This window comes from Crinia signifera, chromosome 6, assembly GCF_055691185.1.
Source record: "Crinia signifera chromosome 6, ASM5569118v1, whole genome shotgun sequence".
Lineage (NCBI taxonomy): Eukaryota > Metazoa > Chordata > Amphibia > Anura > Myobatrachidae > Crinia > Crinia signifera.
The window spans coordinates 56,030,317-56,054,383 of record NC_139222.1 but is presented as its reverse complement, the minus strand read 5'-3'; the positions used below and the strand labels follow the sequence as shown (position 1 = coordinate 56,054,383).

At 40.4% G+C, this 24,067-nt stretch overlaps 39 non-coding genes and 10 pseudogenes across 39 annotated transcripts; all 49 read right to left on the bottom strand.

Annotated features, from left to right (window-relative positions):
• Positions 1–156: 156 nt before the first annotated feature.
• LOC146014209 (5S ribosomal RNA) lies at positions 157–275 on the bottom strand. The gene has a single exon (XR_014447160.1). It is a non-coding gene; the product is annotated as a 5S ribosomal RNA (ribosomal RNA).
• A 346-nt stretch (positions 276–621) lies between these two features.
• On the bottom strand, positions 622–740 carry LOC146011927 (5S ribosomal RNA). Its single transcript, XR_014445107.1, has one exon. It is a non-coding gene; the product is annotated as a 5S ribosomal RNA (ribosomal RNA).
• Positions 741–1,085: 345 nt separating this feature from the next.
• Positions 1,086–1,204, bottom strand: LOC146014163 (5S ribosomal RNA). Its single transcript, XR_014447116.1, has one exon. It is a non-coding gene; the product is annotated as a 5S ribosomal RNA (ribosomal RNA).
• Positions 1,205–1,549: 345 nt separating this feature from the next.
• On the bottom strand, positions 1,550–1,668 carry LOC146014208 (5S ribosomal RNA). The gene has a single exon (XR_014447159.1). It is a non-coding gene; the product is annotated as a 5S ribosomal RNA (ribosomal RNA).
• A 346-nt stretch (positions 1,669–2,014) lies between these two features.
• On the bottom strand, positions 2,015–2,133 carry LOC146011810 (5S ribosomal RNA). The gene has a single exon (XR_014444996.1). It is a non-coding gene; the product is annotated as a 5S ribosomal RNA (ribosomal RNA).
• A 345-nt stretch (positions 2,134–2,478) lies between these two features.
• On the bottom strand, positions 2,479–2,597 carry LOC146014830 (5S ribosomal RNA). Its single transcript, XR_014447772.1, has one exon. It is a non-coding gene; the product is annotated as a 5S ribosomal RNA (ribosomal RNA).
• A 345-nt stretch (positions 2,598–2,942) lies between these two features.
• LOC146014162 (5S ribosomal RNA) lies at positions 2,943–3,061 on the bottom strand. Its single transcript, XR_014447115.1, has one exon. It is a non-coding gene; the product is annotated as a 5S ribosomal RNA (ribosomal RNA).
• A 345-nt stretch (positions 3,062–3,406) lies between these two features.
• On the bottom strand, positions 3,407–3,525 carry LOC146014829 (5S ribosomal RNA). The gene has a single exon (XR_014447771.1). It is a non-coding gene; the product is annotated as a 5S ribosomal RNA (ribosomal RNA).
• A 975-nt stretch (positions 3,526–4,500) lies between these two features.
• On the bottom strand, positions 4,501–4,619 carry LOC146011901 (5S ribosomal RNA). Its single transcript, XR_014445082.1, has one exon. It is a non-coding gene; the product is annotated as a 5S ribosomal RNA (ribosomal RNA).
• Positions 4,620–4,965: 346 nt separating this feature from the next.
• On the bottom strand, positions 4,966–5,084 carry LOC146015980 (5S ribosomal RNA). Its single transcript, XR_014448886.1, has one exon. It is a non-coding gene; the product is annotated as a 5S ribosomal RNA (ribosomal RNA).
• Positions 5,085–5,429: 345 nt separating this feature from the next.
• LOC146014207 (5S ribosomal RNA) lies at positions 5,430–5,548 on the bottom strand. Its single transcript, XR_014447158.1, has one exon. It is a non-coding gene; the product is annotated as a 5S ribosomal RNA (ribosomal RNA).
• Positions 5,549–5,894: 346 nt separating this feature from the next.
• Positions 5,895–6,013, bottom strand: LOC146010822 (5S ribosomal RNA). The gene has a single exon (XR_014444877.1). It is a non-coding gene; the product is annotated as a 5S ribosomal RNA (ribosomal RNA).
• Positions 6,014–6,358: 345 nt separating this feature from the next.
• On the bottom strand, positions 6,359–6,477 carry LOC146014828 (5S ribosomal RNA). Its single transcript, XR_014447770.1, has one exon. It is a non-coding gene; the product is annotated as a 5S ribosomal RNA (ribosomal RNA).
• Positions 6,478–6,822: 345 nt separating this feature from the next.
• LOC146014161 (5S ribosomal RNA) lies at positions 6,823–6,941 on the bottom strand. Its single transcript, XR_014447114.1, has one exon. It is a non-coding gene; the product is annotated as a 5S ribosomal RNA (ribosomal RNA).
• Positions 6,942–7,286: 345 nt separating this feature from the next.
• LOC146014205 (5S ribosomal RNA) lies at positions 7,287–7,405 on the bottom strand. The gene has a single exon (XR_014447157.1). It is a non-coding gene; the product is annotated as a 5S ribosomal RNA (ribosomal RNA).
• Positions 7,406–7,751: 346 nt separating this feature from the next.
• On the bottom strand, positions 7,752–7,870 carry LOC146014827 (5S ribosomal RNA). The gene has a single exon (XR_014447769.1). It is a non-coding gene; the product is annotated as a 5S ribosomal RNA (ribosomal RNA).
• Positions 7,871–8,215: 345 nt separating this feature from the next.
• LOC146014160 (5S ribosomal RNA) lies at positions 8,216–8,334 on the bottom strand. The gene has a single exon (XR_014447113.1). It is a non-coding gene; the product is annotated as a 5S ribosomal RNA (ribosomal RNA).
• A 337-nt stretch (positions 8,335–8,671) lies between these two features.
• On the bottom strand, positions 8,672–8,790 carry LOC146011351 (5S ribosomal RNA; annotated as a pseudogene).
• Positions 8,791–9,136: 346 nt separating this feature from the next.
• LOC146010728 (5S ribosomal RNA) lies at positions 9,137–9,255 on the bottom strand (annotated as a pseudogene).
• A 345-nt stretch (positions 9,256–9,600) lies between these two features.
• Positions 9,601–9,719, bottom strand: LOC146015440 (5S ribosomal RNA). The gene has a single exon (XR_014448361.1). It is a non-coding gene; the product is annotated as a 5S ribosomal RNA (ribosomal RNA).
• Positions 9,720–10,065: 346 nt separating this feature from the next.
• On the bottom strand, positions 10,066–10,184 carry LOC146011292 (5S ribosomal RNA; annotated as a pseudogene).
• A 345-nt stretch (positions 10,185–10,529) lies between these two features.
• LOC146016513 (5S ribosomal RNA) lies at positions 10,530–10,648 on the bottom strand. Its single transcript, XR_014449404.1, has one exon. It is a non-coding gene; the product is annotated as a 5S ribosomal RNA (ribosomal RNA).
• Positions 10,649–10,995: 347 nt separating this feature from the next.
• On the bottom strand, positions 10,996–11,114 carry LOC146010529 (5S ribosomal RNA; annotated as a pseudogene).
• A 346-nt stretch (positions 11,115–11,460) lies between these two features.
• LOC146014134 (5S ribosomal RNA) lies at positions 11,461–11,579 on the bottom strand. The gene has a single exon (XR_014447089.1). It is a non-coding gene; the product is annotated as a 5S ribosomal RNA (ribosomal RNA).
• Positions 11,580–11,924: 345 nt separating this feature from the next.
• On the bottom strand, positions 11,925–12,043 carry LOC146011444 (5S ribosomal RNA; annotated as a pseudogene).
• Positions 12,044–12,388: 345 nt separating this feature from the next.
• Positions 12,389–12,507, bottom strand: LOC146016484 (5S ribosomal RNA). The gene has a single exon (XR_014449376.1). It is a non-coding gene; the product is annotated as a 5S ribosomal RNA (ribosomal RNA).
• Positions 12,508–12,852: 345 nt separating this feature from the next.
• On the bottom strand, positions 12,853–12,970 carry LOC146011009 (5S ribosomal RNA; annotated as a pseudogene).
• A 346-nt stretch (positions 12,971–13,316) lies between these two features.
• Positions 13,317–13,435, bottom strand: LOC146011900 (5S ribosomal RNA). The gene has a single exon (XR_014445081.1). It is a non-coding gene; the product is annotated as a 5S ribosomal RNA (ribosomal RNA).
• A 346-nt stretch (positions 13,436–13,781) lies between these two features.
• Positions 13,782–13,900, bottom strand: LOC146017309 (5S ribosomal RNA). Its single transcript, XR_014450187.1, has one exon. It is a non-coding gene; the product is annotated as a 5S ribosomal RNA (ribosomal RNA).
• Positions 13,901–14,245: 345 nt separating this feature from the next.
• Positions 14,246–14,364, bottom strand: LOC146013965 (5S ribosomal RNA). The gene has a single exon (XR_014446926.1). It is a non-coding gene; the product is annotated as a 5S ribosomal RNA (ribosomal RNA).
• Positions 14,365–14,709: 345 nt separating this feature from the next.
• On the bottom strand, positions 14,710–14,828 carry LOC146011320 (5S ribosomal RNA; annotated as a pseudogene).
• A 345-nt stretch (positions 14,829–15,173) lies between these two features.
• Positions 15,174–15,292, bottom strand: LOC146015438 (5S ribosomal RNA). Its single transcript, XR_014448359.1, has one exon. It is a non-coding gene; the product is annotated as a 5S ribosomal RNA (ribosomal RNA).
• A 346-nt stretch (positions 15,293–15,638) lies between these two features.
• LOC146016805 (5S ribosomal RNA) lies at positions 15,639–15,757 on the bottom strand. Its single transcript, XR_014449683.1, has one exon. It is a non-coding gene; the product is annotated as a 5S ribosomal RNA (ribosomal RNA).
• Positions 15,758–16,102: 345 nt separating this feature from the next.
• Positions 16,103–16,221, bottom strand: LOC146015150 (5S ribosomal RNA). Its single transcript, XR_014448079.1, has one exon. It is a non-coding gene; the product is annotated as a 5S ribosomal RNA (ribosomal RNA).
• A 345-nt stretch (positions 16,222–16,566) lies between these two features.
• Positions 16,567–16,685, bottom strand: LOC146014050 (5S ribosomal RNA). The gene has a single exon (XR_014447009.1). It is a non-coding gene; the product is annotated as a 5S ribosomal RNA (ribosomal RNA).
• A 346-nt stretch (positions 16,686–17,031) lies between these two features.
• Positions 17,032–17,150, bottom strand: LOC146017272 (5S ribosomal RNA). The gene has a single exon (XR_014450148.1). It is a non-coding gene; the product is annotated as a 5S ribosomal RNA (ribosomal RNA).
• A 345-nt stretch (positions 17,151–17,495) lies between these two features.
• On the bottom strand, positions 17,496–17,614 carry LOC146014258 (5S ribosomal RNA). The gene has a single exon (XR_014447209.1). It is a non-coding gene; the product is annotated as a 5S ribosomal RNA (ribosomal RNA).
• Positions 17,615–17,959: 345 nt separating this feature from the next.
• LOC146011319 (5S ribosomal RNA) lies at positions 17,960–18,078 on the bottom strand (annotated as a pseudogene).
• Positions 18,079–18,424: 346 nt separating this feature from the next.
• Positions 18,425–18,543, bottom strand: LOC146016630 (5S ribosomal RNA). The gene has a single exon (XR_014449514.1). It is a non-coding gene; the product is annotated as a 5S ribosomal RNA (ribosomal RNA).
• Positions 18,544–18,889: 346 nt separating this feature from the next.
• LOC146017271 (5S ribosomal RNA) lies at positions 18,890–19,008 on the bottom strand. Its single transcript, XR_014450147.1, has one exon. It is a non-coding gene; the product is annotated as a 5S ribosomal RNA (ribosomal RNA).
• A 345-nt stretch (positions 19,009–19,353) lies between these two features.
• Positions 19,354–19,472, bottom strand: LOC146016628 (5S ribosomal RNA). Its single transcript, XR_014449512.1, has one exon. It is a non-coding gene; the product is annotated as a 5S ribosomal RNA (ribosomal RNA).
• A 344-nt stretch (positions 19,473–19,816) lies between these two features.
• On the bottom strand, positions 19,817–19,935 carry LOC146015805 (5S ribosomal RNA). The gene has a single exon (XR_014448714.1). It is a non-coding gene; the product is annotated as a 5S ribosomal RNA (ribosomal RNA).
• A 966-nt stretch (positions 19,936–20,901) lies between these two features.
• LOC146016627 (5S ribosomal RNA) lies at positions 20,902–21,020 on the bottom strand. Its single transcript, XR_014449511.1, has one exon. It is a non-coding gene; the product is annotated as a 5S ribosomal RNA (ribosomal RNA).
• Positions 21,021–21,365: 345 nt separating this feature from the next.
• LOC146013957 (5S ribosomal RNA) lies at positions 21,366–21,484 on the bottom strand. The gene has a single exon (XR_014446918.1). It is a non-coding gene; the product is annotated as a 5S ribosomal RNA (ribosomal RNA).
• A 345-nt stretch (positions 21,485–21,829) lies between these two features.
• LOC146014826 (5S ribosomal RNA) lies at positions 21,830–21,948 on the bottom strand. Its single transcript, XR_014447768.1, has one exon. It is a non-coding gene; the product is annotated as a 5S ribosomal RNA (ribosomal RNA).
• Positions 21,949–22,293: 345 nt separating this feature from the next.
• Positions 22,294–22,412, bottom strand: LOC146015963 (5S ribosomal RNA). The gene has a single exon (XR_014448870.1). It is a non-coding gene; the product is annotated as a 5S ribosomal RNA (ribosomal RNA).
• A 337-nt stretch (positions 22,413–22,749) lies between these two features.
• Positions 22,750–22,868, bottom strand: LOC146011350 (5S ribosomal RNA; annotated as a pseudogene).
• A 346-nt stretch (positions 22,869–23,214) lies between these two features.
• Positions 23,215–23,333, bottom strand: LOC146016453 (5S ribosomal RNA). The gene has a single exon (XR_014449346.1). It is a non-coding gene; the product is annotated as a 5S ribosomal RNA (ribosomal RNA).
• Positions 23,334–23,678: 345 nt separating this feature from the next.
• Positions 23,679–23,797, bottom strand: LOC146010727 (5S ribosomal RNA; annotated as a pseudogene).
• Between the last annotated feature and the right edge of the window lie 270 nt (positions 23,798–24,067).

Genomic DNA, 24,067 nt, shown 5'->3' with positions numbered 1-24,067 from the left:
AGCAGTTGGAATTGAGCCTAAACAGTGTGGTAAGTCTTTAGGTGATGGCTATTGTGTCTGTTTGACCTCTTCCAAATGTCTGTGCTGGCAATAAAAAGAAAAAGTTTCCAATTTAAATAGCTAGAGAATAAAAACAATTTGCCAGTAATGTAAAAAAACCTACAGCACCTGGTGTTCCCAGGTGGTCTCCCACCCAAGTACTAACCAGGCCCAACACTGCTTAGCTTCCAAGATCAGACGAGATTGGGCCTATCCATTGTGGTATGGCTGTAGGTGAGATACAGGCACTTTTTTGCCCTCTTCTACTTCTATCACCAGGTAAGCTAATAAAAAAGTTTCCTAACTGTATTGGCTTACTTAAAAAAAATCATGTGTTGGTAATGTAAAAAGACCTACAGGACATGATATTAGCAGGGGGTCTTAAATTAAACTACTAAACAGGCTCAACACTGTTTAGCTGCCAAAAGCAGTTGGAATTGGGCCTAAACAGTGTGGTAAGTCTTTAGGTGATGGCTATTGTGTCTGTTTGACCTCTTCCAAATGTCTGTACTGGCAATAAAAAGAAAAAGTTTCCAATTTAAATAGCTAGAGAATAAAAACAATTTGCCTGTAATGTGAAAAAACCTACAGCACCTGGTGTTCCCATGTGGTCTCCCACCCAAGTACTAACCAGGCCCAACACTGCTTAGCTTCCAAGATCAGACGAGATTGGGCATATCCAATGTGGTATGGCTGTAGGTGAGATACAGGCACTTTTTTGCCCTCTTCTACTTCTATCACCAGGTAAGCTAATAAAAAAGTTTCCTAACTGTATTGGCTTACTGAAAAAAATCATGTGTTGGTAATGTAAAAAGACCTACAGGACATGATATTAGCAGGGGGTCTTAAATTAAACTACTAAAGAGGCTCAACACTGTTTAGCTGCCAAAAGCAGTTGGAATTGGGCCTAAACAGTGTGGTAAGTCTTTAGGTGATGGCTATTGTGTCTGTTTGACCTCTTCCAAATGTCTGTACTGGCAATAAAAAGAAAAAGTTTCCAATTTAAATAGCTAGAGAATAAAAACAATTTGCCAGTAATGTGAAAAAACCTACAGCACCTGGTGTTCCCATGTGGTCTCCCACCTAAGTACTAACCAGGCCCAACACTGCTTAGCTTCCAAGATCAGACGAGATTGGGCCTATCCAATGTGGTATGGCTGTAGGTGAGATACAGGCACTTTTTTGCCCTCTTCTACTTCTATCACCAGGTAAGCTAATACAAAAGTTTCCTAACTGTATTGGCTTAATGAAAAAAATCATGTGTTGGTAATGTAAAAAGACCTACAGGACATGATATTAGCAGGGGGTCTTAAATTAAACTACAAAAGAGGCTCAACACTGTTTAGCTGCCAAAAGCAGTTGGAATTGAGCCTAAACAATGTGGTAAGTCTTTAGGTGATGGCTATTGTGTCTGTTTGACCTCTTCCAAATGTCTGTGCTGGCAATAAAAAGAAAAAGTTTCCAATTTAAATAGCTAGAGAATAAAAACAATTTGCCAGTAATGTGAAAAAACCTACAGCACCTGGTGTTCCCAGGTGGTCTCCCACCCAAGTACTAACCAGGCCCAACACTGCTTAGCTTCCAAGATCAGACGAGATTGGGCCTATCCATTGTGGTATGGCTGTAGGTGAGATACAGGCACTTTTTTGCCCTCTTCTACTTCTATCACCAGGTAAGCTAATAAAAAAGTTTCCTAACTGTATTGGCTTACTTAAAAAAAATCATGTGTTGGTAATGTAAAAAGACCTACAGGACATGATATTAGCAGGGGGTCTTAAATTAAACTACTAAACAGGCTCAACACTGTTTAGCTGCCAAAAGCAGTTGGAATTGGGCCTAAACAGTGTGGTAAGTCTTTAGGTGATGGCTATTGTGTCTGTTTGACCTCTTCCAAATGTCTGTACTGGCAATAAAAAGAAAAAGTTTCCAATTTAAATAGCTAGAGAATAAAAACAATTTGCCTGTAATGTGAAAAAACCTACAGCACCTGGTGTTCCCATGTGGTCTCCCACCCAAGTACTAACCAGGCCCAACACTGCTTAGCTTCCAAGATCAGACGAGATTGGGCATATCCAATGTGGTATGGCTGTAGGTGAGATACAGGCACTTTTTTGCCCTCTTCTACTTCTATCACCAGGTAAGCTAATAAAAAAGTTTCCTAACTGTATTGGCTTACTGAAAAAAATCATGTGTTGGTAATGTAAAAAGACCTACAGGACATGATATTAGCAGGGGGTCTTAAATTAAACTACTAAAGAGGCTCAACACTGTTTAGCTGCCAAAAGCAGTTGGAATTGGGCCTAAACAGTGTGGTAAGTCTTTAGGTGATGGCTATTGTGTCTGTTTGACCTCTTCCAAATGTCTGTACTGGCAATAAAAAGAAAAAGTTTCCAATTTAAATAGCTAGAGAATAAAAACAATTTGCCAGTAATGTGAAAAAAACTACAGCACCTGGTGTTCCCATGTGGTCTCCCACCCAAGTACTAACCAGGCCCAACACTGCTTAGCTTCCAAGATCAGACGAGATTGGGCCTATCCAATGTGGTATGGCTGTAGGTGAGATACAGGCACTTTTTTGCCCTCTTCTACTTCTATCACCAGGTAAGCTAATACAAAAGTTTCCTAACTGTATTGGCTTAATGAAAAAAATCATGTGTTGGTAATGTAAAAAGACCTACAGGACATGATATTAGCAGGGGGTCTTAAATTAAACTACAAAAGAGGCTCAACACTGTTTAGCTGCCAAAAGCAGTTGGAATTGAGCCTAAACAATGTGGTAAGTCTTTAGGTGATGGCTATTGTGTCTGTTTGACCTCTTCCAAATGTCTGTGCTGGCAATAAAAAGAAAAAGTTTCCAATATAAATAGCTAGAGAATAAAAACAATTTGCCAGTAATGTGAAAAAACCTACAGCACCTGGTGTTCCCATGTGGTCTCCCACCTAAGTACTAACCAGGCCCAACACTGCTTAGCTTCCAAGATCAGACGAGATTGGGCCTATCCAATGTGGTATGGCTGTAGGTGAGATACAGGCACTTTTTTGCCCTCTTCTACTTCTATCACCAGGTAAGCTAATACAAAAGTTTCCTAACTGTATTGGCTTAATGAAAAAAATCATGTGTTGGTAATGTAAAAAGACCTACAGGACATGATATTAGCAGGGGGTCTTAAATTAAACTACAAAAGAGGCTCAACACTGTTTAGCTGCCAAAAGCAGTTGGAATTGAGCCTAAACAATGTGGTAAGTCTTTAGGTGATGGCTATTGTGTCTGTTTGACCTCTTCCAAATGTCTGTGCTGGCAATAAAAAGAAAAAGTTTCCAATTTAAATAGCTAGAGAATAAAAACAATTTGCCAGTAATGTGAAAAAAACTACAGCACCTGGTGTTCCCATGTGGTCTCCCACCCAAGTACTAACCAGGCCCAACACTGCTTAGCTTCCAAGATCAGACGAGATTGGGCCTATCCAATGTGGTATGGCTGTAGGTGAGTTAAAGGCACTTTTTTGCCCTCTTCTACTTCTATCACCAGGTAAGCTAATAAAAAAGTTGGTACTTATGTAGTAACTGGGCTGCCGATTTTGAAATCGGGTCCATCGCATCGCATCGCACCCGACCAAATCGCATGCGATGCGATGCGATGCGATGGACCCGATTTTTCCATAGGATTCAATGTTAAAATGGACTGAGTCCATTTTAACATGGAATTCAATGGGAAAAAGGGGTCCTTTTCATACCCCTACTATCCAAGTGGGCATGGAGTTGGATATAAACCTGTGGCGAGCGTAGCGAGCCACCGAGCCCGAAGCGTGGCGAGCGTAGCGAGCCCCGCGAGGGGACACAGAATACCGTCCCCTCGCGGGGCTCGCTTCGCTCGCCACGCTTCGGGCTCGGTGGCTCGCTACGCTCGCCACAGGTTTATATCCAACTCCATGCCCACTTGGATAGTAGGGGTATGAAAAGGACCCCTTTTTCCCATTGAATTCCATGTTAAAATGGACTCAGTCCATTTTAACATTGAATCCTATGGAACAATCGGGTCATCGCATCGCATCGCATCGCATCGCATCGTATGCGATGCGATGCGATATCGCATCGCATCGCATCTGATTGTATGCCTTAACTTAAGGCATACAATCAAAAAATCGGCAGCCCAGATACTACATAAGTACCAAAAAGTTTCCTAACTGTATTGGCTTTCTGAAAAAAATCATGTGTTGGTAATGTAAAAAGACCTACAGGACATGATATTAGCAGGGGGTCTTAAATTAAACTACTAAAGAGGCTCAACACTGTTTAGCTGCCAAAAGCAGTTGGAATTGGGCCTAAACAGTGTGGTAAGTCTTTAGGTGATGGCTATTGTGTCTGTTTGACCTCTTCCAAATGTCTGTGCTGGCAATAAAAAGAAAAAGTTTCCAATTTAAATAGCTAGAGAATAAAAACAATTTGCCAGTAATGTGAAAAAACCTACAGCACCTGGTGTTCCCATGTGGTCTCCCACCCAAGTACTAACCAGGCCCAACACTGCTTAGCTTCCAAGATCAGACGAGATTGGGCCTATCCAATGTGGTATGGCTGTAGGTGAGTTAAAGGCACTTTTTTGCCCTCTTCTACTTCTATCACCAGGTAAGCTAATACAAAAGTTTCCTAACTGTATTGGCTTACTGAAAAAAATCATGTGTTGGTAATGTAAAAAGACCTACAGGACATGATATTAGCAGGGGGGTCTTAAATTAAACTACAAAAGAGGCTCAACACTGTTTAGCTGCCAAAAGCAGTTGGAATTGGGCCTAAACAGTGTGGTAAGTCTTTAGGTGATGGCTATTGTGTCTGTTTGACCTCTTCCAAATGTCTGTACTGGCAATAAAAAGAAAAAGTTTCCAATTTAAATAGCTAGAGAATAAAAACAATTTGCCTGTAATGTGAAAAAACCTACAGCACCTGGTGTTCCCAGGTGGTCTCCCACCCAAGTACTAACCAGGCTCAACACTGCTTAGCTTCCAAGATCAGACGAGATTGGGCCTATCCAATGTGGTATGGCTGTAGGTGAGATACAGGCACTTTTTTGCCCTCTTCTACTTCTATCACCAGGTAAGCTAATACAAAAGTTTCCTAACTGTATTGGCTTACTGAAAAAAATCATGTGTTGGTAATGTAAAAAGACCTACAGGACATGATATTAGCAAGGGGTCTTAAATAAAACTACAAAAGAGGCTCAACACTGTTTAGCTGCCAAAAGCAGTTGGAATTGAGCCTAAACAGTGTGGTAAGTCTTTAGGTGATGGCTATTGTGTCTGTTTGACCTCTTCCAAATGTCTGTGCTGGCAATAAAAAGAAAAAGTTTCCAATTTAAATAGCTAGAGAATAAAAACAATTTGCCAGTAATGTAAAAAAACCTACAGCACCTGGTGTTCCCAGGTGGTCTCCCACCCAAGTACTAACCAGGCCCAACACTGCTTAGCTTCCAAGATCAGACGAGATTGGGCCTATCCATTGTGGTATGGCTGTAGGTGAGATACAGGCACTTTTTTGCCCTCTTCTACTTCTATCACCAGGTAAGCTAATAAAAAAGTTTCCTAACTGTATTGGCTTACTTAAAAAAAATCATGTGTTGGTAATGTAAAAAGACCTACAGGACATGATATTAGCAGGGGGTCTTAAATTAAACTACTAAACAGGCTCAACACTGTTTAGCTGCCAAAAGCAGTTGGAATTGGGCCTAAACAGTGTGGTAAGTCTTTAGGTGATGGCTATTGTGTCTGTTTGACCTCTTCCAAATGTCTGTACTGGCAATAAAAAGAAAAAGTTTCCAATTTAAATAGCTAGAGAATAAAAACAATTTGCCTGTAATGTGAAAAAACCTACAGCACCTGGTGTTCCCATGTGGTCTCCCACCCAAGTACTAACCAGGCCCAACACTGCTTAGCTTCCAAGATCAGACGAGATTGGGCATATCCAATGTGGTATGGCTGTAGGTGAGATACAGGCACTTTTTTGCCCTCTTCTACTTCTATCACCAGGTAAGCTAATAAAAAAGTTTCCTAACTGTATTGGCTTACTGAAAAAAATCATGTGTTGGTAATGTAAAAAGACCTACAGGACATGATATTAGCAGGGGGTCTTAAATTAAACTACTAAAGAGGCTCAACACTGTTTAGCTGCCAAAAGCAGTTGGAATTGGGCCTAAACAGTGTGGTAAGTCTTTAGGTGATGGCTATTGTGTCTGTTTGACCTCTTCCAAATGTCTGTACTGGCAATAAAAAGAAAAAGTTTCCAATTTAAATAGCTAGAGAATAAAAACAATTTGCCAGTAATGTGAAAAAAACTACAGCACCTGGTGTTCCCATGTGGTCTCCCACCCAAGTACTAACCAGGCCCAACACTGCTTAGCTTCCAAGATCAGACGAGATTGGGCCTATCCAATGTGGTATGGCTGTAGGTGAGATACAGGCACTTTTTTGCCCTCTTCTACTTCTATCACCAGGTAAGCTAATACAAAAGTTTCCTAACTGTATTGGCTTAATGAAAAAAATCATGTGTTGGTAATGTAAAAAGACCTACAGGACATGATATTAGCAGGGGGTCTTAAATTAAACTACAAAAGAGGCTCAACACTGTTTAGCTGCCAAAAGCAGTTGGAATTGAGCCTAAACAATGTGGTAAGTCTTTAGGTGATGGCTATTGTGTCTGTTTGACCTCTTCCAAATGTCTGTGCTGGCAATAAAAAGAAAAAGTTTCCAATATAAATAGCTAGAGAATAAAAACAATTTGCCAGTAATGTGAAAAAACCTACAGCACCTGGTGTTCCCATGTGGTCTCCCACCTAAGTACTAACCAGGCCCAACACTGCTTAGCTTCCAAGATCAGACGAGATTGGGCCTATCCAATGTGGTATGGCTGTAGGTGAGATACAGGCACTTTTTTGCCCTCTTCTACTTCTATCACCAGGTAAGCTAATACAAAAGTTTCCTAACTGTATTGGCTTAATGAAAAAAATCATGTGTTGGTAATGTAAAAAGACCTACAGGACATGATATTAGCAGGGGGTCTTAAATTAAACTACAAAAGAGGCTCAACACTGTTTAGCTGCCAAAAGCAGTTGGAATTGAGCCTAAACAATGTGGTAAGTCTTTAGGTGATGGCTATTGTGTCTGTTTGACCTCTTCCAAATGTCTGTGCTGGCAATAAAAAGAAAAAGTTTCCAATTTAAATAGCTAGAGAATAAAAACAATTTGCCAGTAATGTGAAAAAACCTACAGCACCTGGTGTTCCCAGGTGGTCTCCCACCCAAGTACTAACCAGGCCCAACACTGCTTAGCTTCCAAGATCAGACGAGATTGGGCCTATCCATTGTGGTATGGCTGTAGGTGAGATACAGGCACTTTTTTGCCCTCTTCTACTTCTATCACCAGGTAAGCTAATAAAAAAGTTTCCTAACTGTATTGGCTTACTTAAAAAAAATCATGTGTTGGTAATGTAAAAAGACCTACAGGACATGATATTAGCAGGGGGTCTTAAATTAAACTACTAAACAGGCTCAACACTGTTTAGCTGCCAAAAGCAGTTGGAATTGGGCCTAAACAGTGTGGTAAGTCTTTAGGTGATGGCTATTGTGTCTGTTTGACCTCTTCCAAATGTCTGTACTGGCAATAAAAAGAAAAAGTTTCCAATTTAAATAGCTAGAGAATAAAAACAATTTGCCAGTAATGTGAAAAAAACTACAGCACCTGGTGTTCCCATGTGGTCTCCCACCCAAGTACTAACCAGGCCCAACACTGCTTAGCTTCCAAGATCAGACGAGATTGGGCCTATCCAATGTGGTATGGCTGTAGGTGAGATACAGGCACTTTTTTGCCCTCTTCTACTTCTATCACCAGGTAAGCTAATACAAAAGTTTCCTAACTGTATTGGCTTAATGAAAAAAATCATGTGTTGGTAATGTAAAAAGACCTACAGGACATGATATTAGCAGGGGGTCTTAAATTAAACTACAAAAGAGGCTCAACACTGTTTAGCTGCCAAAAGCAGTTGGAATTGAGCCTAAACAATGTGGTAAGTCTTTAGGTGATGGCTATTGTGTCTGTTTGACCTCTTCCAAATGTCTGTGCTGGCAATAAAAAGAAAAAGTTTCCAATATAAATAGCTAGAGAATAAAAACAATTTGCCAGTAATGTGAAAAAACCTACAGCACCTGGTGTTCCCATGTGGTCTCCCACCTAAGTACTAACCAGGCCCAACACTGCTTAGCTTCCAAGATCAGACGAGATTGGGCCTATCCAATGTGGTATGGCTGTAGGTGAGATACAAGCACTTTTTTGCCCTCTTCTACTTCTATCACCAGGTAAGCTAATACAAAAGTTTCCTAACTGTATTGGCTTACTGAAAAAAATCATGTGTTGATAATGTAAAAAGACATGATATTAGCAGGGGGTCTTAAATTAAACTACAAAAGAGGCTCAACACTGTTTAGCTGCCAAAAGCAGTTGGAATTGAGCCTAAACAGTGTGGTAAGTCTTTAGGTGATGGCTATTGTGTCTGTTTGACCTATTCCAAATGTCTGTACTGGCAATAAAAAGAAAAAAGTTTCCAATTTAAATAGCTAGAGAATAAAAACAATTTGCCAGTAATGTGAAAAAACCTACAGCACCTGGTGTTCCCATGTGGTCTCCCACCTAAGCACTAACCAGGCCCAACACTGCTTAGCTTCCAAGATCAGACGACATTGGGCCTACTCAATGTGGTATGGCTGTAGGTGAGATACAGGCACTTTTTTGCCCTCTTCTACTTCTATCACCTGGTAAGCTAATAAAAAAGTTTCCTAACTGTATTGGCTTACTGAAAAAAATCATGTGTTGGTAATGTAAAAAGACCTGCAGGACATGATATTAGCAGGGGGGTCTTAAATTAAACTACTAAAGAGGCTCAACACTGTTAAGCTGCCAAAAGCAGTTGGAATTGGGCCTAAACAGTGTGGTAAGTCTTTAGGTGATGGCTATTGTGTCTGTTTGACCTCTTCCAAATGTCTGTGCTGGCAATAAAAAGAAAAAGTTTCCAATATAAATAGCTAGAGAATAAAAACAATTTGCCAGTAATGTGAAAAAAGCTACAGCACCTGGTGTTCACATGTGGTCTCCCACCTAAGTACTAACCAGGCCCAACACTGCTTAGCTTCCAAGATCAGACGAGATTGGGCCTATCCAATATGGTATGGCTGTAGGTGAGATACAGGCACTTTTTTGCCCTCTTCTACTTCTATCACCTGGTAAGCTAATAAAAAAGTTTCCTAACTGTATTGGCTTACTGAAAAAAATCATGTGTTGGTAATGTAAAAAGACCTACAGGACATGATATTAGCAGGGGGTCTTAAATTAAACTACTAAACAGGCTCAACACTGTTTAGCTGCCAAAAGCAGTTGGAATTGAGCCTAAACAGTGTGGTAAGTCTTTAGGTGATGGCTATTGTGTCTGTTTGACCTCTTCCAAATGTCTGTGCTGGCAATAAAAAGAAAAAGTTTCCAATATAAATAGCTAGAGAATAAAAACAATTTGCCAGTAATGTGAAAAAACCTACAGCACCTGGTGTTCCCAGGTGGTCTCCCACCCAAGTACTAACCAGGCCCAACACTGCTTAGCTTCCAAGATCAGACAAGATTGGGCCTATCCAATGTGGTATGGCTGTAGGTGAGATACAGGCACTTTTTTGCCCTCTTCTACTTCTATCACCAGGTAAGCTACTACAAAAGTTTCCTAACTGTATTGGCTTACTGAAAAAAATCATGTGTTGGTAATGTAAAAAGACCTACAGGACATGATATTAGCAGGGGGTCTTAAATTAAACTACAAAAGAGGCTCAACACTGTTTAGCTGCCAAAAGCAGTTGGAATTGAGCCTAAACAGTGTGGTAAGTCTTTAGGTGATGGCTATTGTGTCTGTTTGACCTCTTCCAAATGTCTGTACTGGCAATAAAAAGAAAAAAGTTTCCAATTTAAATAGCTAGAGAATAAAAACAATTTGCCAGTAATGTGAAAAAACCTACAGCACCTGGTGTTCCCATGTGGTCTCCCACCTAAGCACTAACCAGGCCCAACACTGCTTAGCTTCCAAGATCAGATGACATTGGGCCTACCCAATGTGGTATGGCTGTAGGTGAGATACAAGCACTTTTTTGCCCTCTTCTACTTCTATCACCTGGTAAGCTAATAAAAAAGTTTCCTAACTGTATTGGCTTACTGAAAAAAATCATGTGTTGGTAATGTAAAAAGACCTACAGGACATGATATTAGCAGGGGGTCTTAAATTAAACTACTAAACAGGCTCAACACTGTTTAGCTGCCAAAAGCAGTTGGAATTGAGCCTAAACAGTGTGGTAAGTCTTTAGGTGATTGGTATTGTGTCTGTTTGACCTCTTCCAAATGTCTGTGCTGGCAATAAAAAGAAAAAGTTTCCAATTTAAATAGCTAGAGAATAAAAACAATTTGCCAGTAATGTGAAAAAACCTACAGCACCTGGTGTTCCCAGGTGGTCTCCCACCTAAGTACTAACCAGGGCCAACACTGCTTAGCTTCCAAGATCAGACGAGATTGGGCCTATCCAATGTGGTATGGCTGTAGGTGAGATACAGGCACTTTTTTGCCCTCTTCTACTTCTATCACCAGGTAAGCTAATAAAAAAGTTTCCTAACTGTATTGGCTTACTTAAAAAAAAATCATGTGTTGGTAATGTAAAAAGACCTACAGGACATGATATTAGCAGGGGGTCTTAAATTAAACTACTAAACAGGCTTAACACTGTTTAGCTGCCAAAAGCAGTTGGAATTGGGCCTAAACAGTGTGGTAAGTCTTTAGGTGATGGCTATTGTTTCTGTTTGACCTCTTCCAAATGTCTGTACTGGCAATAAAAAGAAAAAGTTTCCAATCTAAATAGCTAGAGAATAAAAACAATTTGCCTGTAATGTGAAAAAACCTACAGCACCTGGTGTTCCCATGTAGTCTCACACCCAAGTACTAACCAGGCCCAACACTGCTTAGCTTCCAAGATCAGACGAGATTGGGCCTATCCAATGTGGTATGGCTGTAGGTGAGATACAGGCACTTTTTTGCCCTCTTCTACTTCTATCACCAGGTAAGCTAATAAAAAAGTTTCCTAACTGTATTGGCTTACTGAAAAAAATCATGTGTTGGTAATGTAAAAAGACCTACAGGACATGATATTAGCAGGGGGTCTTAAATTAAACTACTAAAGAGGCTCAACACTGTTTAGCTGCCAAAAGCAGTTGGAATTGGGCCTAAACAGTGTGGTAAGTCTTTAGGTGATGGCTATTGTGTCTGTATGACCTCTTCCAAATGTCTGTACTGGCAATAAAAAGAAAAAGTTTCCAATTTAAATAGCTAGAGAATAAAAAACAATTTGCCAGTAATGTGAAAAAACCTACAGCACCTGGTGTTCCCATGTGGTCTCCCACCCAAGTACTAACCAGGCCCAACACTGCTTAGCTTCCAAGATCAGACGAGATTGGGCCTATCCAATGTGGTATGACTGTAGGTGAGATACAGGCACTTTTTTGCCCTCTTCTACTTCTATCACCAGGTAAGCTAATACAAAAGTTTCCTAACTGTATTGGCTTACTAAAAAAAATCATGTGTTGGTAATGTAAAAAGACCTACAGGACATGATATTAGCAGGGGGTCTTAAATGAAACTACAAAAGAGGCTCAACACTGTTTAGCTGCCAAAAGCAGTTGGAATTGAGCCTAAACAGTGTGGTAAGTCTTTAGGTGATGGCTATTGTGTCTGTTTGACCTCTTCCAAATGTCTGTGCTGGCAATAAAAAGAAAAAGTTTCCAATTTAAATAGCTAGAGAATAAAAACAATTTGCCAGTAATGTGAAAAAAACTACAGCACCTGGTGTTCCCAGGTGGTCTCCCACCCAAGTACTAACCAGGCCCAACACTGCTTAGCTTCCAAGATTAGACGAGATTGGGCCTATCCAATGTTTTATGGCTGTAGGTGAGATACAGGCACTTTTTTGCCCTCTTCTACTTCTATCACCAGGTAAGCTAATAAAAAAGTTTCCTAACTGTATTGGCTTACTGAAAAAAATCATGTGTTGGTAATGTAAAAAGACCTACAGGACATGATATTAGCAGGGGGTCTTAAATTAAACTACTAAACAGGCTCAACACTGTTTAGCTGCCAAAAGCAGTTGGAATTGGGCCTAAACAGTGTGTTAAGTCTTTAGGTGATGGCTATTGTGTCTGTTTGACCTCTTCCAAATTTCTGTACTGGCAATAAAAAGAAAAAGTTTCCAATTTAAATAGCTAGAGAATAAAAACAATTTGCCTGTAATGTGAAAAAACCTACAGCACCTGGTGTTCCCATGTGGTCTCCCACCCAAGTACTAACCAGGCCCAACACTGCTAAGCTTCCAAGATCAGACGAGATTGGGCCTATCCAATGTGGTATGGCTGTAGGTGAGATACAGGCACTTTTTTGCCCTCTTCTACTTCTATCACCAGGTAAGCTAATAAAAAAGTTTCCTAACTGTATTGGCTTACTGAAAAAAATCATGTGTTGGTAATGTAAAAAGACCTACAGGACATGATATTAGCAGGGGGTCTTAAATTAAACTACTAAAGAGGCTCAACACTGTTTAGCTGCCAAAAGCAGTTGGAATTGGGCCTAAACAGTGTGGTAAGTCTTTAGGTGATGGCTATTGTATCTGTTTGACCTCTTCCAAATGTCTGTACTGGCAATAAAAAGAAAAAGTTTCCAATATAAATAGCTAGAGAATAAAAACAATTTACCAGTAATGTGAAAAAACCTACAGCACCTGGTGTTCCCATGTGGTCTCCACCCAAGTACTAACCAGGCCTAACACTGCTTAGCTTCCAAGATCAGACGAGATTGGGCCTATCCAATGTGGTATGGCTGTAGGTGAGTTAAAGGCACTTTTTTGCCCTCTTCTACTTCTATCACCAGGTAGGCTAATACAAAAGTTTCCTAACTGTATTGGCTTACTGAAATTAATCATGTGTTGGTAATGTAAAAAGACCTACAGGACATGATATTAGCAGAAGGGTCTTAAATTAAACTACAAAAGAGGCTCAACACTGTTTAGCTGCCAAAAGCAGTTGTAATTGAGCCTAAACAGTGTGGTAAGTCTTTAGGTGATGGCTATTGTGTCTGTTTGACCTCTTCCAAATGTCTGTGCTGGCAATAAAAAGAAAAAGTTTCCAATATAAATAGCTAGAGAATAAAAACAATTTGCCTGTAATGTGAAAAAACCTACAGCACCTGGTGTTCCCATGTGGTCTCCCACCCAAGTACTAACCAGGCCCAACACTGCTTAGCTTCCAAGATCAGACGAGATTGGGCCTATCCAATGTGGTATGGCTGTAGGTGAGTTAAAGCCACTTTTTTGCCCTCTTCTACTTCTATCACCAGGTAAGCTAATACAAAAGTTTCCTAACTGTATTGGCTTACTGAAAAAAATCATGTGTTGGTAATGTAAAAAGACCTACAGGACATGATATTAGCAGGGGGTCTTAAATTAAACTACAAAAGAGGCTCAACACTGTTTAGCTGCCAAAAGCAGTTGGAATTGAGCCTAAACAGTGTGGTAAGTCTTTAGGTGATGGCTATTGTGTCTGTTTGACCTCTTCCAAATGTCTGTGCTGGCAATAAAAATAAAAAAGTTTCCAATATAAATAGCTAGAGAATAAAAACAATTTGCCAGTAATGTGAAAAAACCTACAGCACCTGGTGTTCCCATGTGGTCTCCCACCCAAGTACTAACCAGGCCCATCACTGCTTAGCTTCGAAGATCAGACGAGATTGGGCCTATCCAATGTGGTATGGCTGTAGGTGAGTTAAAGGCACTTTTTTGCCCTCTTCTACTTCTATCACCAGGTAAGCTAATACAAAAGTTTCCTAACTGTATTGGCTTACTGAAAAAAATCATGTGTTGGTAATGTAAAAAGACCTACAGGACATGATATTAGCAGGGGGTCTTAAATTAAACTACAAAAGAGGCTCAACACTGTTTAGCTGCCAAAAGCAGTTGTAATTGAGCCTAAACAGTGTGGTAAGTCTTTAGGTGATGGCTATTGTGTCTGTTTGACCTCTTCCAAATGTCTGTGCTGGCAATAAAAAGAAAAAGTTTCCAATATAAATAGCTAGAGAATAAAAACAATTTGCCAGTAATGTGAAAAAACCTACAGCACCTGGTGTTCCCATGTGGTCTCCCACCCAAGTACTAACCAGGCCCAACACTGCTTAGCTTCCAAGATCAGATGAGATTGGGCCTATCCAATGTGGTATGGCTGTAGATGAGATACAGGCACTTTTTTGCCCTCTTCTACTTCTATCACCAGGTAAGCTAATACAAAAGTTTCCTAACTGTATTGGCTTACTAAAAAAAATCATGTGTTGGTAATGTAAAAAGACCTACAGGACATGATATTAGCAGGGGGTCTTAAATGAAACTACAAAAGAGGCTCAACACTGTTTAGCTGCCAAAAGCAGTTGGAATTGAGCCTAAACAGTGTGGTAAGTTTTTAGGTGATGGCTATTGTGTCTGTTTGACCTCTTCCAAATGTCTGTGCTGGCAATAAAAAGAAAAAGTTTCCAATTTAAATAGCTAGAGAATAAAAACAATTTGCCAGTAATGTGAAAAAACCTACAGCACCTGGTGTTCCCATGTGGTCTCCCACCCAAGTACTAACCGGGCCCAACACTGCTAAGCTTCAAAGATCAGACAAGATTGGGCCTATCCAATGTGGTATGGCTGTAGGTGAGATACAGGCACTTTTTTGCCCTCTTCTACTTCTATCACCAGGTAAGCTAATACAAAAGTTTCCTAACTGTATTGGCTTACTGAAAAAAATCATGTGTTGGTAATGTAAAAAGACCTACAGGACATGATATTAGCAGGGGGTCTTAAATTAAACTACAAAAGAGGCTCAACACTGTTTAGCTGCCAAAAGCAGTTGCAATTGAGCCTAAACAGTGTGGTAAGTCTTTAGGTGATGGCTATTGTGTCTGTTTGACCTCTTCCAAATGTCTGTGCTGGCAATAAAAAGAAAAAGTTTCCAATATAAATAGCTAGAGAATAAAAACAATTTGCCAGTAATGTGAAAAAACCTACAGCACCTGGTGTTCCCAGGTGGTCTCCCACCCAAGTACTAACCAGGCCCAACACTGCTTAGCTTCCAAGATCAGACAAGATTGGGCCTATCCAATGTGGTATGGCTGTAGGTGAGATACAGGCACTTTTTTGCCCTCTTCTACTTCTATCACCAGGTAAGCTAATAAAAAAGTTTCCTAACTGTATTGGCTTACTTAAAAAAAATTATGTGTTGGTAATGTAAAAAGACCTACAGGACATGATATTAGCAGGGGGTCTTAAATTAAACTACTAAACAGGCTTAACACTGTTTAGCTGCCAAAAGCAGTTGGAATTTGGCCTAAACAGTGTGGTAAGTCTTTAGTTGATGGCTATTGTGTCTGTTTGACCTCTTCCAAATGTCTGTACTGGCAAGAAAAAGAAAAAGTTTCCAATTTAAATAGCTAGAGAATAAAAACAATTTGCCTGTAATGTGAAAAAAATTACAGCACCTGGTGTTCCCATGTGGTCTCCCACCCAAGTACTAACCAGGCCCAACACTGCTTAGCTTCCAAGATCAGACGAGATTGGGCCTATCCAATGTGGTATGGCTGTAGGTGAGATACAGGCACTTTTTTGCCCTCTTCTACTTCTATCACCAGGTAAGCTAATAAAAAAGTTTCCTAACTGTATTGGCTTACTGAAAAAAATCATGTGTTGGTAATGTAAAAAGACCTACAGGACATGATATTAGCAGGGGGTCTTAAATTAAACTACTAAAGAGGCTCAACACTGTTTAGCTGCCAAAAGCAGTTGGAATTGGGCCTAAACAGTGTGGTAAGTCTTTAGGTGATGGCTATTGTGTCTGTTTGACCTCTTACAAATGTCTGTACTGGCAATAAAAAGAAAATTTTTCCAATTTAAATAGCTAGAGAATAAAAACAATTTGCCTGTAATGTGAAAAAACCTACAGCACCTGGTGTTCCCCTGTGGTCTCCCACCCAAGTACTAACCAGGCCCAACACTGCTTAGCTTCCAAGATCAGACGAGATTGGGCCTATCCAATGTGGTATGGCTGTAGGTGAATTAAAGGCACTTTTTTGCCCTCTTCTACTTCTATCACCAGGTAAGCTAATACAAAAGTTTCCTAACTGTATTGGCTTACTGAAAAAAATCATGTGTTGGTAATGTAAAAAGACCTACAGGACATGATATTAGCAGGGGGTCTTAAATTAAACTACAAAAGAGGCTCAACACTGTTTAGCTGCCAAAAGCAGTTGGAATTGAGCCTAAACAGTGTGGTAAGTCTTTAGGTGATGGCTATTGTGTCTGTTTGACCTCTTCCAAATGTCTGTGCTGGCAATAAAAAGAAAAAGTTTCCAATTTAAATAGCTAGAGAATAAAAACAATTTGCCAGTAATGTGAAAAAACCTACAGCACCTGGTGTTCCCAGGTGGTCTCCCACCCAAGTACTAACCAGGCCCAACACTGCTTAGCTTCCAAGATCAGACGAGATTGGGCCTATCCAATGTGGTATGGCTGTAGGTGAGATACAGGCACTTTTTTGCCCTCTTCTACTTCTATCACAAGGTAAGCTAAAAAAAAAGTTTCCTAACTGTATTGGCTTACTTAAAAAAAATCATGTGTTGGTAATGTAAAAAGACCTACAGGACATGATATTAGCAGGGGGTCTTAAATTAAACTACTAAACAGGCTCAACACTGTTTAGCTGCCAAAAGCAGTTGGAATTGGGCCTAAACAGTGTGGTAAGTCTTTAGGTGATGGCTATTGTGTCTGTTTGACCTCTTCCAAATGTCTGTACTGGCAATAAAAAGAAAAAGTTTCCAATTTAAATAGCTAGAGAATAAAAACAATTTGCCTGTAATGTGAAAAAACCTACAGCACCTGGTGTTCCCATGTGGTCTCCCACCCAAGTACTAACCAGGCCCAACACTGCTTAGCTTCCAAAATCAGACGAGATTGGGCCTATCCAATGTGGTAGGGCTGTAGGTGAGACACAGGCACTTTTTTGCCCTCTTCTACTTCTATCACCAGGTAAGCTAATAAAAACGTTTCCTAACTGTATTGGCTTACTGAAAAAAATCATGTGTTGGTAATGTAAAAAGACCTACAGGACATGATATTAGCAGGGGGTCTTAAATTAAACTACTAAAGAGGCTCAACACTGTTTAGCTGCCAAAAGCAGTTGGAATTGGGCCTAAACAGTGTGGTAAGTCTTTAGGTGATGGCTATTGTGTCTGTTTGACCTCTTCCAAATGTCTGTGCTGGCAATAAAAAGAAAAAGTTTCCAATATAAATAGCTAGAGAATAAAAACAATTTGCCAGTAATGTGAAAAAACCTACAGCACCTGGTGTTCCCATGTGGTCTCCCACCCAAGTACTAACCAGGCCCAACACTGCTTAGCTTCCAAGATCAGACGAGATTGGGCCTATCCAATGTGGTATGGCTGTAGATGAGATACAGGCACTTTTTTGCCCTCTTCTACTTCTATCACCAGGTAAGCTAATACAAAAGTTTCCTAACTGTATTGGCTTACTGAAAAAAATCATGTGTTGGTAATGTAAAAAGACCTACAGGACATGATATTAGCAGGGGGTCTTAAATTAAACTACTAAAGAGGCTCAACACTGTTTAGCTGCCAAAAGCAGTTGGAATTGGGCCTAAACAGTGTGGTAAGTCTTTAGGTGATGGCTATTGTGTCTGTTTGACCTCTTCCAAATGTCTGTGCTGGCAATAAAAAGAAAAAGTTTCCAATATAAATAGCTAGAGAATAAAAACAATTTGCCAGTAATGTGAAAAAACCTACAGCACCTGGTGTTCCCATGTGGTCTCCCACCCAAGTACTAACCGGGCCCAACACTGCTAAGCTTCAAAGATCAGACAAGATTGGGCCTATCCAATGTGGTATGGCTGTAGGTGAGATACAGGCACTTTTTTGCCCTCTTCTACTTCTATCACAAGGTAAGCTAATAAAAAAGTTTCCTAACTGTATTGGCTTACTTAAAAAAAATCATGTGTTGGTAATGTAAAAAGACCTACAGGACATGATATTAGCAGGGGGTCTTAAATTAAACTACTAAACAGGCTCAACACTGTTTAGCTGCCAAAAGCAGTTGGAATTGAGCCTAAACAGTGTGGTAAGTCTTTAGGTGATGGCTATTGTGTCTGTTTGACCTCTTCCAAATGTCTGTGCTGGCAATAAAACGAAAAAGTTTCCAATATAAATAGCTAGAGAATAAAAACAATTTGCCTGTAATGTGAAAAAACCTACAGCACCTGGTGTTCCCATGTGGTCTCCCACCCAAGTACTAACCAGGCCCAACACTGCTTAGCTTCCAACATCAGACGAGATTGGGCCTATCCAATGTGGTATGGCTGTAGGTGAGATACAGGCACTTTTTTGCCCTCTTCTACTTCTATCACCAGGTAAGCTAAAAAAAAAGTTTCCTAACTGTATTGGCTTACTTAAAAAAAATCATGTGTTGGTAATGTAAAAAGACCTACAGGACATGATATTAGCAGGGGGTCTTAAATTAAACTACTAAACAGGCTCAAAACTGTTTAGCTGCCAAAAGCAGTTGGAATTGGGCCTAAACAGTGTGGTAAGTCTTTAGGTGATGGCTATTGTGTCTGTTTGACCTCTTCCAAATGTCTGTACTGGCAATAAAAAGAAAAAGTTTCCAATTTAAATAGCTAGAGAATAAAAACAATTTGCCTGTAATGTGAAAAAACCTACAGCACCTGGTGTTCCCATGTGGTCTCCCACCCAAGTACTAACCAGGCCCAACACTGCTTAGCTTCCAAAATCAGACGAGATTGGGCCTATCCAATGTGGTAGGGCTGTAGGTGAGACACAGGCACTTTTTTGCCCTCTTCTACTTCTATCACCAGGTAAGCTAATAAAAACGTTTCCTAACTGTATTGGCTTACTAAAAAAAATCATGTGTTGGTAATGTAAAAAGACCTACAGGACATGATATTAGCAGGGGGTCTTAAATTAAACTACTAAACAGGCTCAACACTGTTTAGCTGCCAAAAGCAGTTGGAATTGAGCCTAAACAGTGTGGTAAGTCTTTAGGTGATGGCTATTGTGTCTGTTTGACCTCTTCCAAATGTCTGTGCTGGCAATAAAACGAAAAAGTTTCCAATATAAATAGCTAGAGAATAAAAACAATTTGCCTGTAATGTGAAAAAACCTACAGCACCTGGTGTTCCCATGTGGTCTCCCACCCAAGTACTAACCAGGCCCAACACTGCTTAGCTTCCAACATCAGACGAGATTGGGCCTATCCAATGTGGTATGGCTGTAGGTGAGATACAGGCACTTTTTTGCCCTCTTCTATTTCTATCACCAGGTAAGCTAATACAAAAGTTTCCTAACTGTATTGGCTTACTGAAAAAAATCATGTGTTGGTAATGTAAAAAGACCTACAGGACATGATATTAGCAGGGGTCTTAAATTAAACTACTAAAGAGGCTCAACACTGTTTAGCTGCCAAAAGCAGTTGGAATTGGGCCTAAACAGTGTGGTAAGTCTTTAGGTGATGGCTATTGTGTCTGTTTGACCTCTTCCAAATGTCTGTGCTGGCAATAAAAAGAAAAAGTTTCCAATTTAAATAGCTAGAGAATAAAAACAATTTGCCTGTAATGTGAAAAAACCTGCAGCACCTGGTGTTCCCATGTGGTCTCCCACCCAAGTACTAACCAGGCCCAACACTGCTTAGCTTCCAAGATCAGACGAGATTGGGCCTATCCAATGTGGTATGGCTGTAGGTGAGATACAGGCACTTTTTTGCCCTCTTCTACTTCTATCACCAGGTAAGCTAATAAAAAAGTTTCCTAACTGTATTGGCTTACTGAAAAAAATCATGTGTTGGTAATGTAAAAAGACCTACAGGACATGATATTAGCAGGGGGTCTTAAATTAAACTACGGTACTTGTGAGTTATCCGGACGCCCGATTTCTAAATCGGGTCGGATCGGGACATCGCATCGCATCGGATGCGATGCGATGCGATGCGATGACCCGATTTTTCCATAGGAATCAATGTTAAAATGGACTGAGTCCATTTTAACATGGAATTCAATGGGAAAAAGGGGTCCTTTTCATACCCCTACTATCCAAGTGGGCATGGAGTTGGATATAAACCTGTGGCGAGCGTAGCGAGCCACCGAGCCCGAAGCGTGGCGAGCGTAGCGAGCCCCGAGAGGGGACACGGAATACCGGCCCCTCGCGGGGCTCGCTTCGCTCGCCACGCTTCGGGCTCAGTGGCTCGCTACGCTCGCCACAGGTTTATATCCAACTCCATGCCCACTTGGATAGTAGGGGTATGAAAAGGACCCCTTTTTCCCATTGAATTCCATGTTAAAATGGACTCAGTCCATTTTAACATTGATTCCTATGGAAAAATCGGGTCATCGCATCCGATGGTCGCATGCGATGCGATGCGATGCGATGCGATATCGCATCGCATCGCATCTGATTGTATGCCTTAACTTAAGGCATACAATCAAAAAATCGGGCGTCCAGATAACTCACAAGTACCTAAACTACTAAAGAGGCTCAACACTGTTTAGCTGTCAAAAGCAGTTGGAATTGGGCCTAAACAGTGTGGTAAGTCTTGAGGTGATGGCTATTGTGTCTGTTTGACCTCTTCCAAATGTCTGTACTGGCAATAAAAAGAAAAAGTTTCCAATATAAATAGCTAGAGAATAAAAACAATTTGCCTGTAATGTGAAAAAACCTACAGCACCTGGTGTTCCCATGTGGTCTCCCACCCAAGTACTAACCAGGCCCAACACTGCTTAGCTTCCAACATCAGACGAGATTGGGCCTATCCAATGTGGTATGGCTGTAGGTGAGTTAAAAGCACTTTTTTGCCCTCTTCTACTTCTATCACCAGGTAAGCTAATACAAAAGTTTCCTAACTGTATTGGCTTAATGAAAAAAATCATGTGTTGGTAATGTAAAAAGACCTACAGGACATTATATTAGCAGGGGGTCTTAAATTAAACTACTAAAGAGGCTCAACACTGTTTAGCTGCCAAAAGCAGTTGGAATTGGGCCTAAACAGTGTGGTAAGTCTTTAGGTGATGGCTATTGTGTCTGTTTGACCTCTTCCAAATGTCAGTGCTGGCAATAAAAAGAAAAAGTTTCCAATTTAAATAGCTAGAGAATAAAAACAATTTGCCAGTAATGTGAAAAAACCTACAGCACCTGGTGTTCCCATGTGGTCTCCCACCCAAGTACTAACCAGGCCCATCACTGCTTAACTTCCAAGATCAGACGAGATTGGGCCTATCCAATGTGGTATGGCTGTAGGTGAGATACAGGCACTTTTTTGCCCTCTTCTACTTCTATCACCAGGTAAGCTAATAAAAAAGTTTCCTAACTGTATTGGCTTACTGAAAAAAATCATGTGTTGGTAATGTAAAAAGACCTACAGGACATGATATTAGCAGGGGGTCTTAAATTAAACTACTAAAGAGGCTCAACACTGTTTAGCTGCCAAAAGCAGTTGGAATTGGGCCTAAACAGTGTGGTAAGTCTTTAGGTGATGGCTATTGTGTCTGTTTGACCTCTTCCAAATGTCTGTACTGGCAATAAAAAGAAAAAGTTTCCAATTTAAATAGCTAGAGAATAAAAACAATTTGCCAGTAATGTGAAAAAAACTACAGCACCTGGTGTTCCCATGTGGTCTCCCACCCAAGTACTAACCAGGCCCAACACTGCTTAGCTTCCAAGATCAGACGAGATTGGGCCTATCCAATGTGGTATGGCTGTAGGTGAGATACAGGCACTTTTTTGCCCTCTTCTACTTCTATCACCAGGTAAGCTAATACAAAAGTTTCCTAACTGTATTGGCTTAATGAAAAAAATCATGTGTTGGTAATGTAAAAAGACCTACAGGACATGATATTAGCAGGGGGTCTTAAATTAAACTACAAAAGAGGCTCAACACTGTTTAGCTGCCAAAAGCAGTTGGAATTGAGCCTAAACAATGTGGTAAGTCTTTAGGTGATGGCTATTGTGTCTGTTTGACCTCTTCCAAATGTCTGTGCTGGCAATAAAAAGAAAAAGTTTCCAATATAAATAGCTAGAGAATAAAAACAATTTGCCAGTAATGTGAAAAAACCTACAGCTCCTGGTGTTCCCATGTGGTCTCCCACCTAAGTACTAACCAGGCCCAACACTGCTTAGCTTCCAAGATCAGACGAGATTGGGCCTATCCAATGTGGTATGGCTGTAGGTGAGATACAAGCACTTTTTTGCCCTCTTCTACTTCTATCACCAGGTAAGCTAATACAAAAGTTTCCTAACTGTATTGGCTTACTGAAAAAAATCATGTGTTGATAATGTAAAAAGACATGATATTAGCAGGGGGTCTTAAATTAAACTACAAAAGAGGCTCAACACTGTTTAGCTGCCAAAAGCAGTTGGAATTGAGCCTAAACAGTGTGGTAAGTCTTTAGGTGATGGCTATTGTGTCTGTTTGACCTATTCCAAATGTCTGTACTGGCAATAAAAAGAAAAAAGTTTCCAATTTAAATAGCTAGAGAATAAAAACAATTTGCCAGTAATGTGAAAAAACCTACAGCACCTGGTGTTCCCATGTGGTCTCCCACCTAAGCACTAACCAGGCCCAACACTGCTTAGCTTCCAAGATCAGACGACATTGGGCCTACTCAATGTGGTATGGCTGTAGGTGAGATACAGGCACTTTTTTGCCCTCTTCTACTTCTATCACCTGGTAAGCTAATAAAAAAGTTTCCTAACTGTATTGGCTTACTGAAAAAAATCATGTGTTGGTAATGTAAAAAGACCTGCAGGACATGATATTAGCAGGGGGGTCTTAAATTAAACTACTAAAGAGGCTCAACACTGTTAAGCTGCCAAAAGCAGTTGGAATTGGGCCTAAACAGTGTGGTAAGTCTTTAGGTGATGGCTATTGTGTCTGTTTGACCTCTTCCAAATGTCTGTGCTGGCAATAAAAAGAAATAGTTTCCAATTTAAATAGCTAGAGAATAAAAACAATTTGCCTGTAATGTGAAAAAACCTACAGCACCTGGTGTTCCCAGGTGGTCTCCCACCCAAGTACTAACCAGGCCCAACACTGCTTTGCTTCCAAGATCAGACGAGATTGGGCCTATCCAATGTGGTATAGCTGTAGATGAAATACAGGCACTTTTTTGCCCTCTTCTACTTCTATCACCAGGTAAGCTAATAAAAAAGTTTCCTAACTGTATTGGCTTACTGAAAAAAATCATGTGTTGGTAATGTAAAAAGACCTACAGGACATGATATTAGCAGGGGGTCTTAAATTAAACTACTAAACAGGCTCAACACTGTTTAGCTGCCAAAAGCAGTTGGAATTGAGCCTAAACAGTGTGGTAAGTCTTTAGGTGATGGCTATTGTGTCTGTTTGACCTCTTCCAAATGTCTGTGCTGGCAATAAAAAGAAAAAGTTTCCAATATAAATAGCTAGAGAATAAAAACAATTTGCCAGTAATGTGAAAAAAGCTACAGCACCTGGTGTTCACATGTGGTCTCCCACCTAAGTACTAACCAGGCCCAACACTGCTTAGCTTCCAAGATCAGACGAGATTGGGCCTATCCAATATGGTATGGCTGTAGGTGAGATACAGGCACTTTTTTGCCCTCTTCTACTTCTATCACCTGGTAAGCTAATAAAAAAGTTTCCTAACTGTATTGGCTTACTGAAAAAAATCATGTGTTGGTAATGTAAAAAGACCTACAGGACATGATATTAGCAGGGGGTCTTAAATTAAACTACTAAACAGGCTCAACACTGTTTAGCTGCCAAAAGCAGTTGGAATTGAGCCTAAACAGTGTGGTAAGTCTTTAGGTGATGGCTATTGTGTCTGTTTGACCTCTTCCAAATGTCT